General features: G+C 32.2%; 1 long non-coding RNA gene across 1 annotated transcript; it reads left to right on the forward strand.

The window, feature by feature from the left end:
• Window positions 1–428: 428 nt before the first annotated feature.
• LOC143062343 (uncharacterized) lies at window positions 429–5,327 on the forward strand. The gene is made up of 3 exons (XR_012974702.1): window positions 429–763; window positions 2,872–3,029; window positions 4,214–5,327. It is a non-coding gene; the product is annotated as an uncharacterized LOC143062343 (long non-coding RNA).
• Window positions 5,328–16,994: the final 11,667 nt, after the last annotated feature.

Here is a 16,994-nt window from a genome sequence, read left to right on the forward strand (position 1 = left end):
CATTGATAGTAAAAAGAAAATATCAGAACAGCAAATAGAAATAGTAAATAATGCCCCCGAGGTCATATGTTATAGGACTATATAGGATAGAAACAAGTGCCTGTGGTTCCAAACACTCTGGATAAAAGGAAAAAGGGGGTTCCAACTCAGTCCCCTAAAGATTTCATAATTATAGCGAAAAAATGGGGGAAATAAAATATTTTAAGTAGTATTATATAGAATAATGCATTGAACGTCCAAAATAATTTGGTGTTCCCACCCCAGGAACCCCAGGGGTCCCACTGTGTAACGCGTATTCTGCTTTTTTAACTAACGTAATATGTTTTGAATTAGCTATATGCTACACTTTTCTCAGTTTTAAAATATTCAATGTACTACTATACCTTAATCTACCTCCCATTGTGGTATTCAATCCAGAAGAAGTTTGAACTGTTGAACTGTTGAAATGTCAGTGCGAGTGCAAAAATAACGTTTGTAAACAATGAATGACGTCATGTGTAAATCCAATCACATAAACGTTTTACAATAGGCAATTGTATGTTCCATATTGACGCGCTTTTGTGATGACGATAATAACATCAACGGCAAAATTTGAGACAACAGTAGATCAGCCAGGAAGGATAGGATACAGAAATACAGCAGAGAAAATATCGGTTTACCAGCCACTTGCAGAAATTCTTAAAGTTACAGAAAGAGACGATTGTTACAACAAGTCAGAGATGGCGGATCCTTTTCGAATCATCTACGGATTGCTATTGTTCATGTATGTTTTACAAGTCAAATGTAGGCTATGTCTTCTTCCATCACAAGTTCATTCGATTTACATATATACATATATATATTTGTTTATAAAAAAAGGTGCCGTATTATTGCCAACGACACAACAACAACAGCAACAACATATATTTTATTTGCCAATCATGGCACCCAAAATGAGTGGAATAATCACAACTCTCCACAACAGATCAGATGACCAGAAATTAACAAATATAGGTCACCATACGGCCATCAATAATGAGCAAAGCCATATCGCATAGTCAGCTAAAAAAAGACAACAAAATGACAAATGTCAACGAATTCAAACAAGAAAACTAACGTTCTTATTCATGTACAAAAATGAACGAATAATGAATATATATGTAACACACCAACAAACAACAACCACTGAATTACATGCTCCTGACTTCGGACAGGAACATATATATACAGAATGTGGTGAGGTTAAACATGCTAGGGTCTTCCCCCTAAACCTGGAACAGAGTTGTAACAGTACTACATAACAAAAAACTATAAAATTCAGTTGAAAAAGGCTTATTTAACTTTAAATAACAGCTGAATGCAAATAGAAATACATCTCAGTAACAAAAACATAATGGACGTTACCGTTACTCAACAAAAAAAGTCACTAAATACAGATCTGAGAGTACTTGCAGTTACTGACAGCTAGTTCAAAGCCACTAACAACTAATAACAAAAATCATGCATCTAACTTCAAAGACTTAGTTCATAGTTTTTTTTATACTTCTGTTGATTATATTTAATCTTAGTTTTTTCCTTCTGTTAAAAAGAGATTAAATAACAGACGCAATGTTCAACAAATTTGTTTAAAGATGGCAAATTTGTGTTACATTCGTTTAATTTATAATAATACACACAAACTAAAGAGACAGAAAGACAAAGTTTGTCTCCAACGACAAGCAAGAATAAACCAAGAAACAGAAAACAGACAATTTTTCAATGTCCTATTTGGTTGGCTTTCATATTATTCCCATTGTTGTTATAAAGTGGACAGAAGCAATGAAGAATCGATAATAGTGTGGTGCTTGAATATGAAGAAAAGAGAATAACAGGCAAAATTAATGATAAAAAGTGAAAAATGATATAGAATATTACAGAATACAGAAATGAAGAAACCACTTCCAGACCAGACCCTTTTATAAGTTGCACATTTTTTTTAATTTTTTTTTTTGCCTTTTAAATCTTTCTTTGGACACCATATTGGTCCGACACCCCAATAGCATGACGCCCTATTAGTCCGACGACCCATTGGACCGACACACGAATACTAGTAATCCGACACATAATTATTGAGCAATACTTTGTATGAATAATATTTATATTTTAAGAGGATAATCCCCATAGTTTAAAATGATCCTACTGAGATTCCTCAAAATAATAACATATTAGAGTACATGTATTAAAAATTTGCTTTATGTCCAGTGGCAAATATTACATGTTCAAATCAATTGTTAAATAAGTTCAATAGGTAAGTCCTGTAAAAGATGTCATCTGGGGTGAAAGAAGGTCAATGAAACTTGGACTGCCACTGGACAACGAAAGCATATTGAAGGTGGACAGGAATTTGCCCTGCTGCATATTCAGACAAAAGGCCACCGACGGCCTCTCAAAGAGTTGTTGCAATAGTTATTAACCTGCAGAGATCATGACACTCTCTTTCTATACATGCTATATGAGGCATCCGATTAAAGGTGACCAATCTTACATTTGTTGAAAATTAAACATCCCGCACAATTTTACTACCAATGGTTTTACTGTTTTTACTGTATCACATAAACATTATCCGTTGTGATGACTGACTTGCACTTCTGGTGACATTTTCTTAGTGAGAATGTGTTCACATATGGAACATATCTTGTCCTTATGTCCCACGTAAGTGTCATCAATAACTCCTGAACCACTTTACAGAATTTTGTAAATCATCGATACAAACTTTATCTCATGATGTATTTTTTCAAAGGACAATTTACAAAGTGTTACGTCCATAATTAATACCATAACATGCATGTTGGGAAAAACAACTTTTTATAAATGCATGCACAGTATTTGATGCAGTATGATCTATTGTTATAGGTATCTAAAAATGGATCCCACCAGAACACAAAGACTAAGTCTATGAGGAAAATAAAGTTTTAGATCAACGACTAAAAATTGTCATGAACAGATAAAATATGAGATAGAGATAGAACTGGTATGAAAGGTGACAGTAGAACATTGAAATAATTTGAAAGGTAGGTATATATATAGTTTTACACTCAATTATGATTTTTTTAAAGTGAGTATATGCAGTTATTCCTATTATTTTATTTCAATATCATGAAATGTTGTAGTGTGTTCATATGACAACAAACCAACAACGAGCAAGTTCAAAAAAATAAAGAGTAGAAATACAATTCTTCAACAATTGAAATATATCATTAAAGTTAACAAAGAAGTCTACGGGAAGTACATATCCGTACACACAACTTCTCATTTAACTGTTTCACAGATTGCATTGATATTGTGCTCGAATAATCAGATTATATTAATACATATGTGTTTTGTTGCCGATCCAAAGATGTCAGAGTGTTACAGCAGGACATAGTTGAACTTAGGAACCTAAAGGAAATATAAACAAAGATCTCCTTCTCTGTAACCGAATAACAGATTTAAAAGATAGTAATTTATTATAATGAGAATTTCCACTGGTACTTATAATGAAAAAATTCACAAAAAGAATACTTTTGTTTAATTTTTAAACTATTGCATATGTATAAAATGATAAAAAGTTGTAGGATTGTCACTAAGACAACTATCCACCAAATTTGAGACGATGTGAATGTGAACAATAATATACAACTCTGCAGACTTCAACAATGAGAAAACCCATACCGTATTGTCGGCTACAAAAGACCATGACATAAACAATATATGAAACAATTTAATTCAGAAAAATTAACGACCTAATTTATAACAAAACAAATTAAAAATGTTTAAAAGTGCAGCCCGTATTGAAAACATGGATATTTGCCATGAACCCAGACTTGGGACGCTAAAATTCTTCTCCAAATCGTATAAGATCAGGCCCTGAAGTCATACAAAATTTTCTCAGTGCCCGGAGAAAAAAAATCGTGGTCAAAAATTGAAATCCAGCATTTTGATTGGTTGATTTGTTGATTTTGGAGTTTGCGTAAACAACTGACTCGAAAGTTTAATGACTTCAAGGCCAGTTTTCAAGTAGGTAAATCAAACATTGTTCCATTTTTTTTCTTTCATTTTTCTCCCTGTATAATATAAACCTTGTATAATTAACGTTATACCACCTTTAGCAATGCATGTACACTGATTCACATAATGTCATGGTTGACCTATGTTTAATCTTATTATTGGACTAAAACAAAATGATAAATGTTATAATCCACTTTTTCCTTTCCAGAAACAAGTTGGCAAAGATATATATCACATGCATAGGAAGAGCAATGGAAAATAACATTGAAGCAGAATTATGAAACAGTTATTAAAAAAAAACATTAATTGAGAGAAAGAAAAACACATTTTTTTACTTTTTAATGCTGTTCATTCTTAAGATTACTGTTTATTGTATTTCGATGGAAGTTATTGCAGTTGATAAGAAGATAGAACAAAAATTTGAGTTCTTCAACTTGTTTTATTCAGTCAATAAAAATTAATTTTGAAAAGCAAACCATATATGTTCAAAAATCAAAAAGGTTAATTATGTACCAAATGACCTCCGTCAGACATTAATCAGTCTGTTGGAAATCTTTCTTTAAATTTTTATGCTTATTTTACAAAATGTACCTTTGTTTGTATGTCTGTAAGATTCAAATCAATCAGAGATTTCTGAGGAACTACAAACCAAGAGTTTCTGAAAGTCATCAGTCCTCATGTGAACATGCTATACTGAGTAATGTAGTTCTCACCCTTTCAACTCCCCGTTAAAACGGGATGCCTAAATATTGTAGCACTAAATTTCATATATTCTTTTCGTAAAATACGCTCTGCAGTTTTATAGGAAAGAGTACAAGAGTTATGCATACATGTATTTAAGTTACTATTCACAATACACTCATTACAAGTGAATGAAATTGCAGCATGATTAATGTATACAAAAAAAAAAGAAATCTGTCAATAAATGTATTTAACCATTAAAAATCTTACATTGAGCATATGATTGGAAATTTATTTATGAGAAGTTAGACTAAAAAAAGTGGTCGTATTCTGAATATTCGCTCAGCTCACAGTAAAAGGAGAAAAACATACACTGTTCAGTCTGAAGGTACCTGTTCATGTAGGGGGACATGTCTTATAGCAGATTCTCTCCTTGTGGTGAACTAGCATGTTAAAAAGGAGCTCAGTGCATTATTGGTCTAGTTCTGTACAAAATATGTTAATTACATTGTATTTATATCTGAGTATCATGTCCTCTTCCTGCACTTAACTTGCCACTGGATCACATAACATCAATCCATCCACCCATCTTCTCAAAAGTAATATATCGAGTTCCAATGTTCAATATGTTCTGATATGACTCAAGCAAGATATAAATACATGTAATATGGTATTGTCAAATAGAAGTATTAATAAGTATTAAAAACATAAACCTTGTAGACCACACAAGATGCAATTCTGACAATAAATATGACATAAAGCCAGAATATTTAAAAAAAAAGCTAAAGTAACTGTCGAAGAGCTGGATCTAAAGCTGAACCACTTCAGGACAACAAAAATCAGAGAAATAAAAAAAAACATAACGAAAACATTAACATGTCACGATAAAGAAAATGAATGGAAATGGGGTAAGTGTCAAAGAGAACAATTAACCCACCCCAAATATACAAAACAACTAGGCATCACTATAAAGATACAGTCTGATTTAAAAAGTGTTATAATGAAACAGTACTGAAGAAATTAGTAACGAAACACTACTTACGAAATCAGTACTGAATCATTACTGACGAAATCAGTACTGTCAAAATCAGTACTGAAACAGTACTGTCAACATCAGTACTGAAACAGTACTGACAAAATCAGTACTGAAACAGTACTGTCAAAATCAGTACTAAAACAGTACTGTCAAAATCAGTACTGAAACAGTACAGTCAAATTCAGTACTGAAACAGTACTGACAAAATCAGTACTAAAACAGTACTGTCAAAATCAGTACTAAAACAGTACTGTCAAAATCAGTACTAAAACAGTACTGTCAAAATCAGTACTGAAACAGTACTGACAAAATCAGTACTGATTTCATTGAAAGTATAACATTATAAGTTTTCAGTCTTTCCTTACAGTACTGATATGCACGAGGGTAGAAATGTACCAAAAAAGTATAGGTAAATTATTGGTAGTGTAGGAAACCAGAAAACACAATTTCTGTAATATGAAAAACTTTATATCCGAATTCATTTCTCTTATTTTTGCTTGAAAAAGATGAAGCATCCCTGCATACAGCGATCACTTCTCCACTTTGTTTATCAAGATGAAAAACCTTTTCAAAATCTATTAAAAGAAAACGAAAGACGGCAAAACCAAAAGATAAAAAACACATTATAGTTACATAAGATGCAACTTTGATGTTAGTAAAATAGCTTTTATAAGTGAACGGCTTTTCCAAAATTATGTATTTCTGGAATGATTGTAAAACTTTTAACCATTGGGAAAATGAAAATAGAAATCCTGGCATTAAGGTAGCCCCGATCTCAAATACATAGCAGCATTCATACTGAACGTAATTCTCTTTTAGAGATAAAGCTGTTATTAAAGCTATGTCTTGTATTACAAAGCAAACAAGATCAAGGCTTGTATATATCGCCATAATACCACTCTTCTTTATGAGGTCGTTAGATTTTAGTGATCGAAGCAAAATTATTTGCCAAGTTATAAAAATGACGAGCAGAATTGGCAGGATATAAAGGTAGTACTTCTTTGACAACTCATCAGTGGACCTTTTTGGAGAAAAATACAGCACTTCCATAAATGCAGTTCCTTCATGAGCAACCAGACTGAAGTCCTTCAGAAAATCCATTATGCTTTTCGATGTCATCGTATCTTTCTGTTTAAAGCTGAAATAGATGCTAGTTTTTAAACGAAGTCGTTATTTGAACCATTAATCGGCACATAATAAAACTTTAAACAGAGTTCACGTGTAAGATAAAATCAGCTGCTATTCGAATGAAAACTTTTTTAAAATTGAGAATTTAAAAACACATACATTCACCAGAATATTAAGGCTGTCTTACACGGTGCATTACATTTACACGGGAAAATCATTACTTTTGCGCACAAATTTTGTTTACATTCGGGCTCAATTATTTTACAGGCAAACTCAGGTATATATAAAGGTAGCTTATATGTATTTAAAAAGTAGTGATTGAGAGTACCCCTTCCCTTAACATAGGTGCCCCTGCTCGCCAACGAGAAGGAAAAGGAGGGGGCCTGTAACATGTTTTAATTTACTTTGTTTTATTATGCACAAATACCAAGTTTCTGGAACTATATACAGTTGAAATTGTAAACTATCCGAATATACCTGTAGGTACATGCTGCATATTTGAAGACAACTGGTTTAAGAAAATAAATTCATTCAAATACTCGGAATTCCTCCATCATATACTTTTTTTCATGTCTACGTACAACTGCTGGTGTTACGTCTTAGCCCTCTTAGTTTGGTGGTTTTGAAATTTCAAAAAATAATGTCTCAAAACACAAAAATACATCGATATAACTAAATAGATATTTCTTTCGATTTTAATATGAAATACATATAATTTGAGAACTAATAATGTGTTAAAAACTAATCGGCTAATTTTTCAAAGTCCAAATACTACATTTCCGCAAATTCAAAGAATACGTTTCCGCAATTTAGATTTATTACTTTTCCGGAAATTTACCTGGTAAATTATAAATATTTGAATACATATTAGATAAATAAGCCATCACCTCTTGACCCAGAGGAAATGAGAACAACGAATGGTGACGAGTCTTTTCATGCCCAACTGAACGAGAAGTTTTACGCTAGCCATCCTAATAGTTTTGTATTTGTCGATGTGTTATTGAAACTGCAAACAACATCTTACATAAAGATGAGAAATCTAACTATAAAAGCAACCCTTCGGAAATATGAAAAGAAGAAGATTGACTTCCTTCTTGAACAAAATACAAAACTTGTAAACGGTTAATGTACTACTGTGTACTTTGTACGACGTGTTGGCTACAAATAATTTGCCAGAACTGGCTTATGAACTCATATCAAGATATATCTGATTAGTGCTGACTTTTGAACATACGTTTTCATACGTTTTATGACGCGTTTTACTTGCATGAAATGATGACCTTAAACTTAATAAAGATATTTCTTTTCAACAATTATATGGTTCTAATACATCATCGACTTTAAGTATTCTTGATGAAGGTAAATCTAGAAAAGCTTTGCAGACGCACGGAACTTGCTTGTTGTTTTCATTATGTGGAGAAACGATTGCATAAATATCAACGCTTTTTAGAATCAAATGCGATTTTTATTTTTAACCATGTATCAAACTTGCGAAAATTTAATTACTAACCTCCCCAGAAACCATGCAAAGAGTTTAATTTATATGGGTAATTATTATTCAACACCATTCAGACTATGAGTATGCACTATATATGTATTACGGCCGCATTATATATGCGCGCATTTGGGTGCAGCTTTTGATTTCTTTTACTCGCATTCATTTTACAGGTAATACACATAAATATAAAGATTATGTATGATAAATATTTCGATTAGTTTCGGCGTTTTATGTTTCCGCAAATTGGCATTACTTTCCCGGAAAAAATAGTTCAAGTTTCCTCAAATGAACATCTTACTTTTCCGGAAAAAAGTAACTATTCCGGGGAAAATAAATTGTTTCTTTTCCGCAAATAATTAAGGAATACCTGTTGATCGAAAGCAATCTTTACAGTCATAATAAAAAAATAAAAATAATTAAAAAGGACCTAAAAATAGCCTTATCAATCTAAAGCCAAATTTGCCCGAGGAAGTTGATAGTTATCAAAAGTACCAGGATTATAATTAGTACGCCAGACGCGCGTTTCGTCTACATAAGACTCATCAGTGACGCTCATATCAAAATAGTTATAAAGCCAAACAATACAACGTTGAAGAGCATAGAGGATCCAAAATTCCAAAAAGTTGTGCCAAATACGGCTAAGGTAATCTATTCCTGGGACAAGAAAATCCTTAGTTTTTTGAAAAATTCAAAGTTTCGTATCAGGAAATTTATAAAAATGATCACATTATTGATATTCATGTCAACACCGAAGTGCTGACTACTGGGCTGGTGATACCCTCGGGGACGAAACGTCCACCAGCAGTGGCATCGACCCAGTGGTGTAAATAGTTATCAAAAGTATCAGGATTATAATTTAGTAACTTTTGCTTCTCTATAATTTCAAAATTTAGAAATGTGTAACTTTAGAAAGGTTTGTCATAAATCTTATCAGTACCAAAGAACTGACTATTGAGCTGATGATACCATCAGGGACTGATAGCGCTCCAGAGGTATCAACTCAGTGCTGTAAAAATAAGAACAAGACCTTTTGAACTTCATGCGACTGAAGCCCTTATCAGAGTACAGGAACGGTTAGACCAGAATATTTCAAAGCCAAGGAGGTTTAATTCCCAAAACAGTCGAAGAGCTATAATATAACACTATAAGAGGACTAACAATAGCCAAATCCATCCAATGACAACTTTGCCTGATTATATTTAAATATATAACTAACGACGAAAAATAAGTAGGCTTGTGAAAATTTTAATTTGAAAACTAGTTGGAACAGCTTAAATAATAAAAGTAAGTGTATATACATAGTGTTTTTACAAATATGTAAATAACAAGTATAGGTCAAGCAAATTGTCAGATGAAGTAAAATTTCATATATTTTGTACCAGTATGAAAAATTTGTATAAAAAGAAAGACAACTATAAGCGGCATAATAAAACTCGTATATCAAAATAATTGACTGAAGTTCTTTATCTAGGGCATGGTAATAACATTGACCGCTTAATAAATATCTCTTTCATATTAGTTAAAAATTTGTTTCTACTCCTCTAGAATTGCACACATTAAACAGGACTAATGAATGAGTGACTGTTTCACACGCTAAATTTTGATGTTTGTCCATCACATTTGATTGAATCACATATGTGGCAGGATTTATTCAAAATACTACGTTTGTATATTCAGACGAACTAAAAAATCTAATCCTGAACCATTGATATAATTGAGATAAATTCATTGTGGAAATTTAGTATTGATCTAAGTCTTCCAATGTTTTAAAATTATATCTAATAGAAGAAAAAAACACGAAAACAAAAAAGAATTTTCATAGAATATTAAGAATAGAAGTTCTAGTCACGAGACTGCAGAAGGTTTCCTTTTGTTGTTCTTAATTTAGTACCTTTACCCTATGTTGAAATTTTATATTAACATCTATAATAGTTGAAATGTATAAATTCCCTAACCGAATATGCATAGAGAAGTTTTCAACTTTCAAATATGTAGCAGAGGACGACCACAATATCATTAAAAGTGCTAAAATAATGACGCAGAACTTACTGGCTAACCGCTCTTTACTGTTTATGGATATACAACGAGAAACAGACACACTGTGCATATGTTTTGCGCTCACTTCGTTTTCTTTTATATCAGTTTGTAATTTGACTAGCAACATTAAAAAACCTACGCGGATTAGTTAAGTGTTATTGGATGAATCACGTTTTCCTGTGAATTCTATCAAAACGATCGTTTTTCTTACCATCACCTTATGGAGATGATAAAGCTTAAAGAGGTGTGACTCCATAGTATTATCTTACGTTTTAAACTTTCATATTTCAGGAATCGAATCCAGGTCGTATATTTTGTTTTATACAATACGTTTTCTTTAGATGAAGCTATACCCATATACTCAGTGATTTATATAATCTTGCATCCAGTTCATGTTAATTTATGGACATAGAAAACTCTAGAGGAGAGAAACGAATACAAGATAATATCTATACGTTTCAGAAACCGAAATGGGGACTAATGGAATGGCTATATAACCACTTAAGAGATAAAAAAAAATGAAGCATTATAATCAACAGTATTTTCATCTGAGATCCATAATCTTATTTTTACCATTGTAATGAAATAACAAGCACAAACATACGAATCCACTTGCTCTAATGAGGCCCCTCATGGGGGGGTCCTAGTAATCACATAATCACCATTTTTTTGCCAATATAATCACATAATCATTAAATATTTGCTTATCTTAAGTAATCAAATAATCATAAACTAAAAATACAGTCCTAGGTAATCAAATAATCATGAAATATTTGGCTTAATAATCAAATAATCATTAATAAACGGCCAAGTAATCACATAATCAAAAACCCCATGAGGGCCCTCTTTAATTGACCTTTCCCTTGAAAATCGCTAAAGCAAAGGCGTGTTCCTCAACATGATCCTTTGGTAATTCTTGTGTTTTTCTAATGTTGTCTCGTGCTCATTAACTCAAAATGCATACATGTAATACATATATACCAATATCAAAATATGAATATAAAAACATATCCACATTTTGGTGCTAATGGATGGAAGAGGGGGAACTTATCAAAAACCTCATCAACCTAAACAGTCAATATGTATTGCCTTACCAAATATAGCCCTTAAAACAACCACCACTTAGATATTGAAAGAATGAGGATGTATCACATGTTCTTCCGCCAAAGATATCAACTAATGAGGTTATACCCATATCCTCAGTGATTGATATAATCTTGCATCCAGTTTATGTTAAGTTATGGGTATAGAATACTTATAGTCCATACAGCAAATTTGCATGCCAATCTCAAATTACACAACTAGCAAGACTTTCCCTATGAATAGTATTCCCAATACTCAAAACAAAAATGTCTTAAACACTTTAATTACATAGTATTCCTTAATTACTCTACAACGCTACACAACTTTTCAAGATACGTACACTGCTCTTAATAAAGTTTTATAATTCAATAAATTCTCATGAATTTGGCTATATACAAACTTTTAAAAGTCGCGTTAAGGCAATAAACTCATTTCAAAATGAACATTGTCATTATTTTAATAACATCTTCAGCATGTGGAAAGCTTGTTGTAAGCAAAGGGACTTCACCTACAAGTGTCAACTATGCTGGCTTGTTTCTTACTTTACTGTTGTTGAATTAAACACACTCATTACTTCTTAATCAGGAACATTGACATTTGTATTTCTACTTGATTCTTCACAACTCTGCTGAAAATATATTAACCAATAACAACTTGTTTATTTGTACTTAAGACAGCATTAGTCACACTTTGAAAAGTAAAAATCCCTTCGCCTTCAATTCATGTAGAAAACCACTAGGGAATCAGTGTCCCTCAAACTGTAGACAAAGAAATTTAAATTAAAAAAATTAACCATACATAAAATTTTAGTATACATTGGTACTAGTATTCAAATCATTAAAATTATATTTATTAAATAAAACAAAACAAAAATATTGCACAATTATTTAATCTCCCAAGACAAACAGATTTGTTTGACATATTTCAACACATCAATGATATTATATACATTGTAAACATCCACTAGTAAACTTCATAAAATTACGGACAAATTATTAGAATAACTTTTAAATAGATTTATTTTAGTGGAGTGACAAATCGGAAAAAGTCGCTTATTTAAAGAGTTTAATGGACCGAAATACATCACGGCTGAAAATACGCATTGAGTTAGAGTAAACATTATACTTTTATTTTAGCCCTGTCGTAGAGTTTTCCCACGGTGCAGTTTTTTGGAAAATCGCGTTTAAGTGTGATTTTCGAGTTTCTTTCTTTTTCATTTTCAAACACAGGAACGCTTATAATAAGTTTTCGAATGATGATATCTAGATATTGGTATTAGATGAAAGAGTGATGTATCAGCTTTCATTTGACATCAAACTTTAATATCATATGACCATACAAATTAAGTGAATTGGACGATTTTCAAATGTATGTAACATTTTTTTAAATCCTACCGTCTGTCAAAGTACATATGTTATATATATAACCAACAGTAAATTTTCACACAAAAAAGTAGAACAACCAATACTTAAAAAGTTTTGATAGATCATACAAACAAACTTTTACAAGCATTTTATCAAACTCATCACATAGCAGTATTACTACTCAATTTTCACCACAATAAGTCATGTAACGTTCCCCTTTCCTATTTCCCCCTGTCATATGAAATGCAATGAATTTAATATGCATTTTCATAAGTTTTATAAAAAAGAATATATATTTGTATCAAAAGTTGTATCTATGTGTTTGAAAAGGTACAGATTTTAAGGTTTAATAACGTTCGAGGTGCTTTTATTCTTGTTTTTCGAAAAGACTAATTATAAACCACATTGACACAACTCCGAAAAAAATGCCACTGCCAATTCCTTTTAATAGAAACGAGTAAAGTAGATTAGATCGTGATATTAAGCCTAATACATGTCAAAGAAGAACACATTTTCATAATTTGAAATAGTGGGCATAAAAACATGCGTGTAACGATGAATCAACTTTCGTTAAAACACGCTTCATGACATTACCATGATTTCAATGATTGGTAAAAATTTCTTTCCTGGAGCTAAAAGTCAAACAAGCTAGGCAATTAAGGCATGTCGAGTCATTTGAGCATGCCGATATTGTTTTAAATGACGCACACTGCCAAGCAGGCCATCCAGTGCTGAGTTTACTCTTCATAAATAACTCCAAGGACAAGCCGCTTCAACATTCAGCATGCATTAACTACTTGATGAAATTAAAAATAATTTGCTTCTGATGCTTCATATTTTCTTCTTTATTTGTTTTAGGAAGTTGATTTTAATGCAAGTTAAACAATCTACATATATATGTAGGACTCGGAACCGCGATGGTACTCCGAACCGCGATGGTCACGCTGAAGTGCGATGGTCTACGCTGAAGTGCGATGGTTAACACGCTGAAGTGCGATGGTAACATTGTGACGTTAACTTGTTGATATTTACGCTGAAGTGCGATGGTGGTTACGCTGTAGTGCGATGGCCAACTTAAGACTTTGAGTAAAAGCAAAATGCACATGGACTGTTGTAATAAAATAACACCATTAATATTTGGCTGCTAGCCTCTTATTTGGAAGATGTTTTAACTTCTGTTTAGATCAAACCAAAGACTTTAATTTTTGATTGAATCTAATTTTCCAAGTCTCCAATTATTCTTTTAGCACGCAAGAGTATGGAATAAGGTGTTCAAAGGAAGAAAAAAAGATTCAGCGTGTAGGTCTTTATAATAGTTCTAATTAAGAAGTGTCCATCTCATTTACTTAAATATTATGATAAAACTTAGTAATTGCTCACATTCTTCTCCAATTTATATATACATGTTGTACCTTGAATGTCGGAACGGTATCTACGAAGTAAAAAAGTAAATTTATGCTTTACATGTACTAATAGCGAAGCTTGTCAATTATTTCACGAAAAACAAAGATGAGGATGATAAATTGGGAAGTACACGTAGGGTTTAGTCAGGTTAATTTCTGTCTGTTTTAGACTGAAACCATAAAAAAACAAATATCTCGGGAATTAAACAACAATATATGAACTTGATATAGTAAAATCATTGAAAAATTGCTAATACTATCATATTTTTTTTTAATTTTTAAATTGCCCACATAAAATCATATGACGCTTACCGTAAGATAAATTAAGATTAATATTTAGATTAGTATACTGTATTTATCGTACAAAAAGTCTGCGGCATAATTCAGAATACTGGTTAGCCCATTTGGTGACAAAGTTCATCTTTCAGCCGCTTTTCTGCCTAAAATGTTTTAACATATTTTTTTAATCTCACCATGTAATGCTTAAAACTTGAATTGTTTGTTTCTTTCTTATTTCCTTACTTTTTTTTTGTTAACATGAAACCTTCATCTTCAAACCCCTATTCTCTTGCCTGCGAATCCATGTCGTATTTTGAAAACGTCATATTATTCAAACGTCATACACAAAACCATCGCACTTCAGCGAAAGGACCATCGTATTTCGGCGTGGACCGTCGCACTTCAGCGTGACCATCACACTTCAGCGTCCCCATCGCACCTCCGAGTCCTACATATATATATATATTTCTAATGCAATTATTTTGTATCCATGGTTCTGATTGGATGACAGTAAGCGTAAAATTCTCTATCTCCTTGTCTGTAACTAAGGAAGCCGACATTTTGAATTGCTTAATGTTTTGACATGTAGTTTCTACAATAATAAGCCAAAAAACTCACATGTTGCACCTAAAAATCTTCTTTTTATCAAATTTTATTACATTCTGAAGCGGCACAGAATCCAGAAAACGCCCGGTGTTTATGTTTGACGCCGGAAGCATACCAATGACGTCACCTAGTATAGGGACCAAAGAAGATATCATCTTTTCAGGGAATTTTCTTTAATGAACGTTTAAGACTGAAATAATGATTGAAATTCAATTATGAACTCGATTTGCATTAGAATAGAGATAACTGTATTGTATTTGAAGCTTTGCGGACGTCCATCGGTAGTTTTACTGTCGCAAATACCCGTTTACCTGTCTCCGCTCCGCGTCGCCAGGTAAACTAAATTTGCGACAGTAAAACTACCGATGGACGTCCTTAAAGCTTCAAATACAATACAGTTATCTCTTAAATTTATTGAGACACTACCCCTTAACATCGGAGACAAACACCTACATGTATTAGTGTTTGCGTCACACAAACTATACATTATTTACTGAGTGCGTAAAACATCACTTCATTATAAAAATAAAAATGTCAATATATATTTCTTTTACAATACAACTTTTGTCAATAAACATTTAGAAAAACGAAGCCGTAAGAGCGCAGGGCGATGTGTTGAATGAGTGTTGTTCAGATTACACATATATTTAGACTTATTCTTAAATAAAAGCAACAGTAGCATACCGCTGTTCAAAACTCGTAAATCGATGGACAAAAAACAAAATCGGGGTAACAAACTTAAACTGAGGAAACGCATCAAATATAAGAGGAGAACAACGACACAACATTAAAATGTAACACACACAGAAACGGACTTAGCATTAGACAAAATCCGATGAGAATAACAAATATAACATCAAAACCAAATACATGAATTTAGGATAGAAAAGTACCGTGACACGTCTTATAGTAAAGTGAATTCATACTCAAACATTAGAGAAAACAAACGACACAACCCTAAAATGTAACACACACGGAAACAAACTATGATATAGCAATGGCCATATTCCTGACTTGGTACAGAACATTTTTTAAAGAAAACAATAAAATACACCTTTTTTTACACTTTCAATTTTTCTTATTATGCGAGTGTCATACAAGTGAGAGGTTTAGCTAGCTATCAAACTAGGTTTAATCAACCATTTTCTACATAAGTTAATGCATTTACCAATTCAGGAATATGACTACTGTTTTCTATTCGTTAGAGCTTTTCGTTTCGCCATAGATATTAAAAGGACTTTCCGTTTTTAATTTTCCTTGAAATATGGTTGTTTTGTTATTTTACTTGTAGAAAAGGTTTATTTATTACTTGCCGACATATTTTTAAATCTTATATTTTCTATATCATTTAAGAGATGTTATAACATGAAAAGCCACAGGTCAATACTCGGCCTGAAGCTATTATAGACACATATGATATTATTTCAAGACATCAAAACGAAGATATCTCGTTAACAAAAAAATCTGTTCAAGACAAAATATTTGGATATTACTAAATCCAATAGCCCTTGCAATCTTAAATCGGTCGATGCATAGCATCATGTAAAAAAGTACTTTGTAAAATATATATGAAACTGGCTGTTGGAGGCACGTCCTGAATTGGATGAAATATAAAGTTATAACACGTAAGATAATACCAGGGAGTCGCACGTCTAGCAGCTATATCAACTCCATCATGTGAAGGTAGGATAGAATTCACAGAAAAACCTGCGTTTCCCGATAACACTTTCTTTTTATGTTAGTCAAATTACATACTGGTATAAAAGAAAACGGTGTGAACGCAAAATGTGTTGTCGTGTCTGTTTATCGTTGTATGTGCATATACTGTAGCGAGCGATTATTCAGTATTTTAAGTTCCGAGTTGTATATACACT

This window comes from Mytilus galloprovincialis, chromosome 2, assembly GCF_965363235.1.
Source record: "Mytilus galloprovincialis chromosome 2, xbMytGall1.hap1.1, whole genome shotgun sequence".
Classification (NCBI taxonomy): domain Eukaryota; kingdom Metazoa; phylum Mollusca; class Bivalvia; order Mytilida; family Mytilidae; genus Mytilus; species Mytilus galloprovincialis.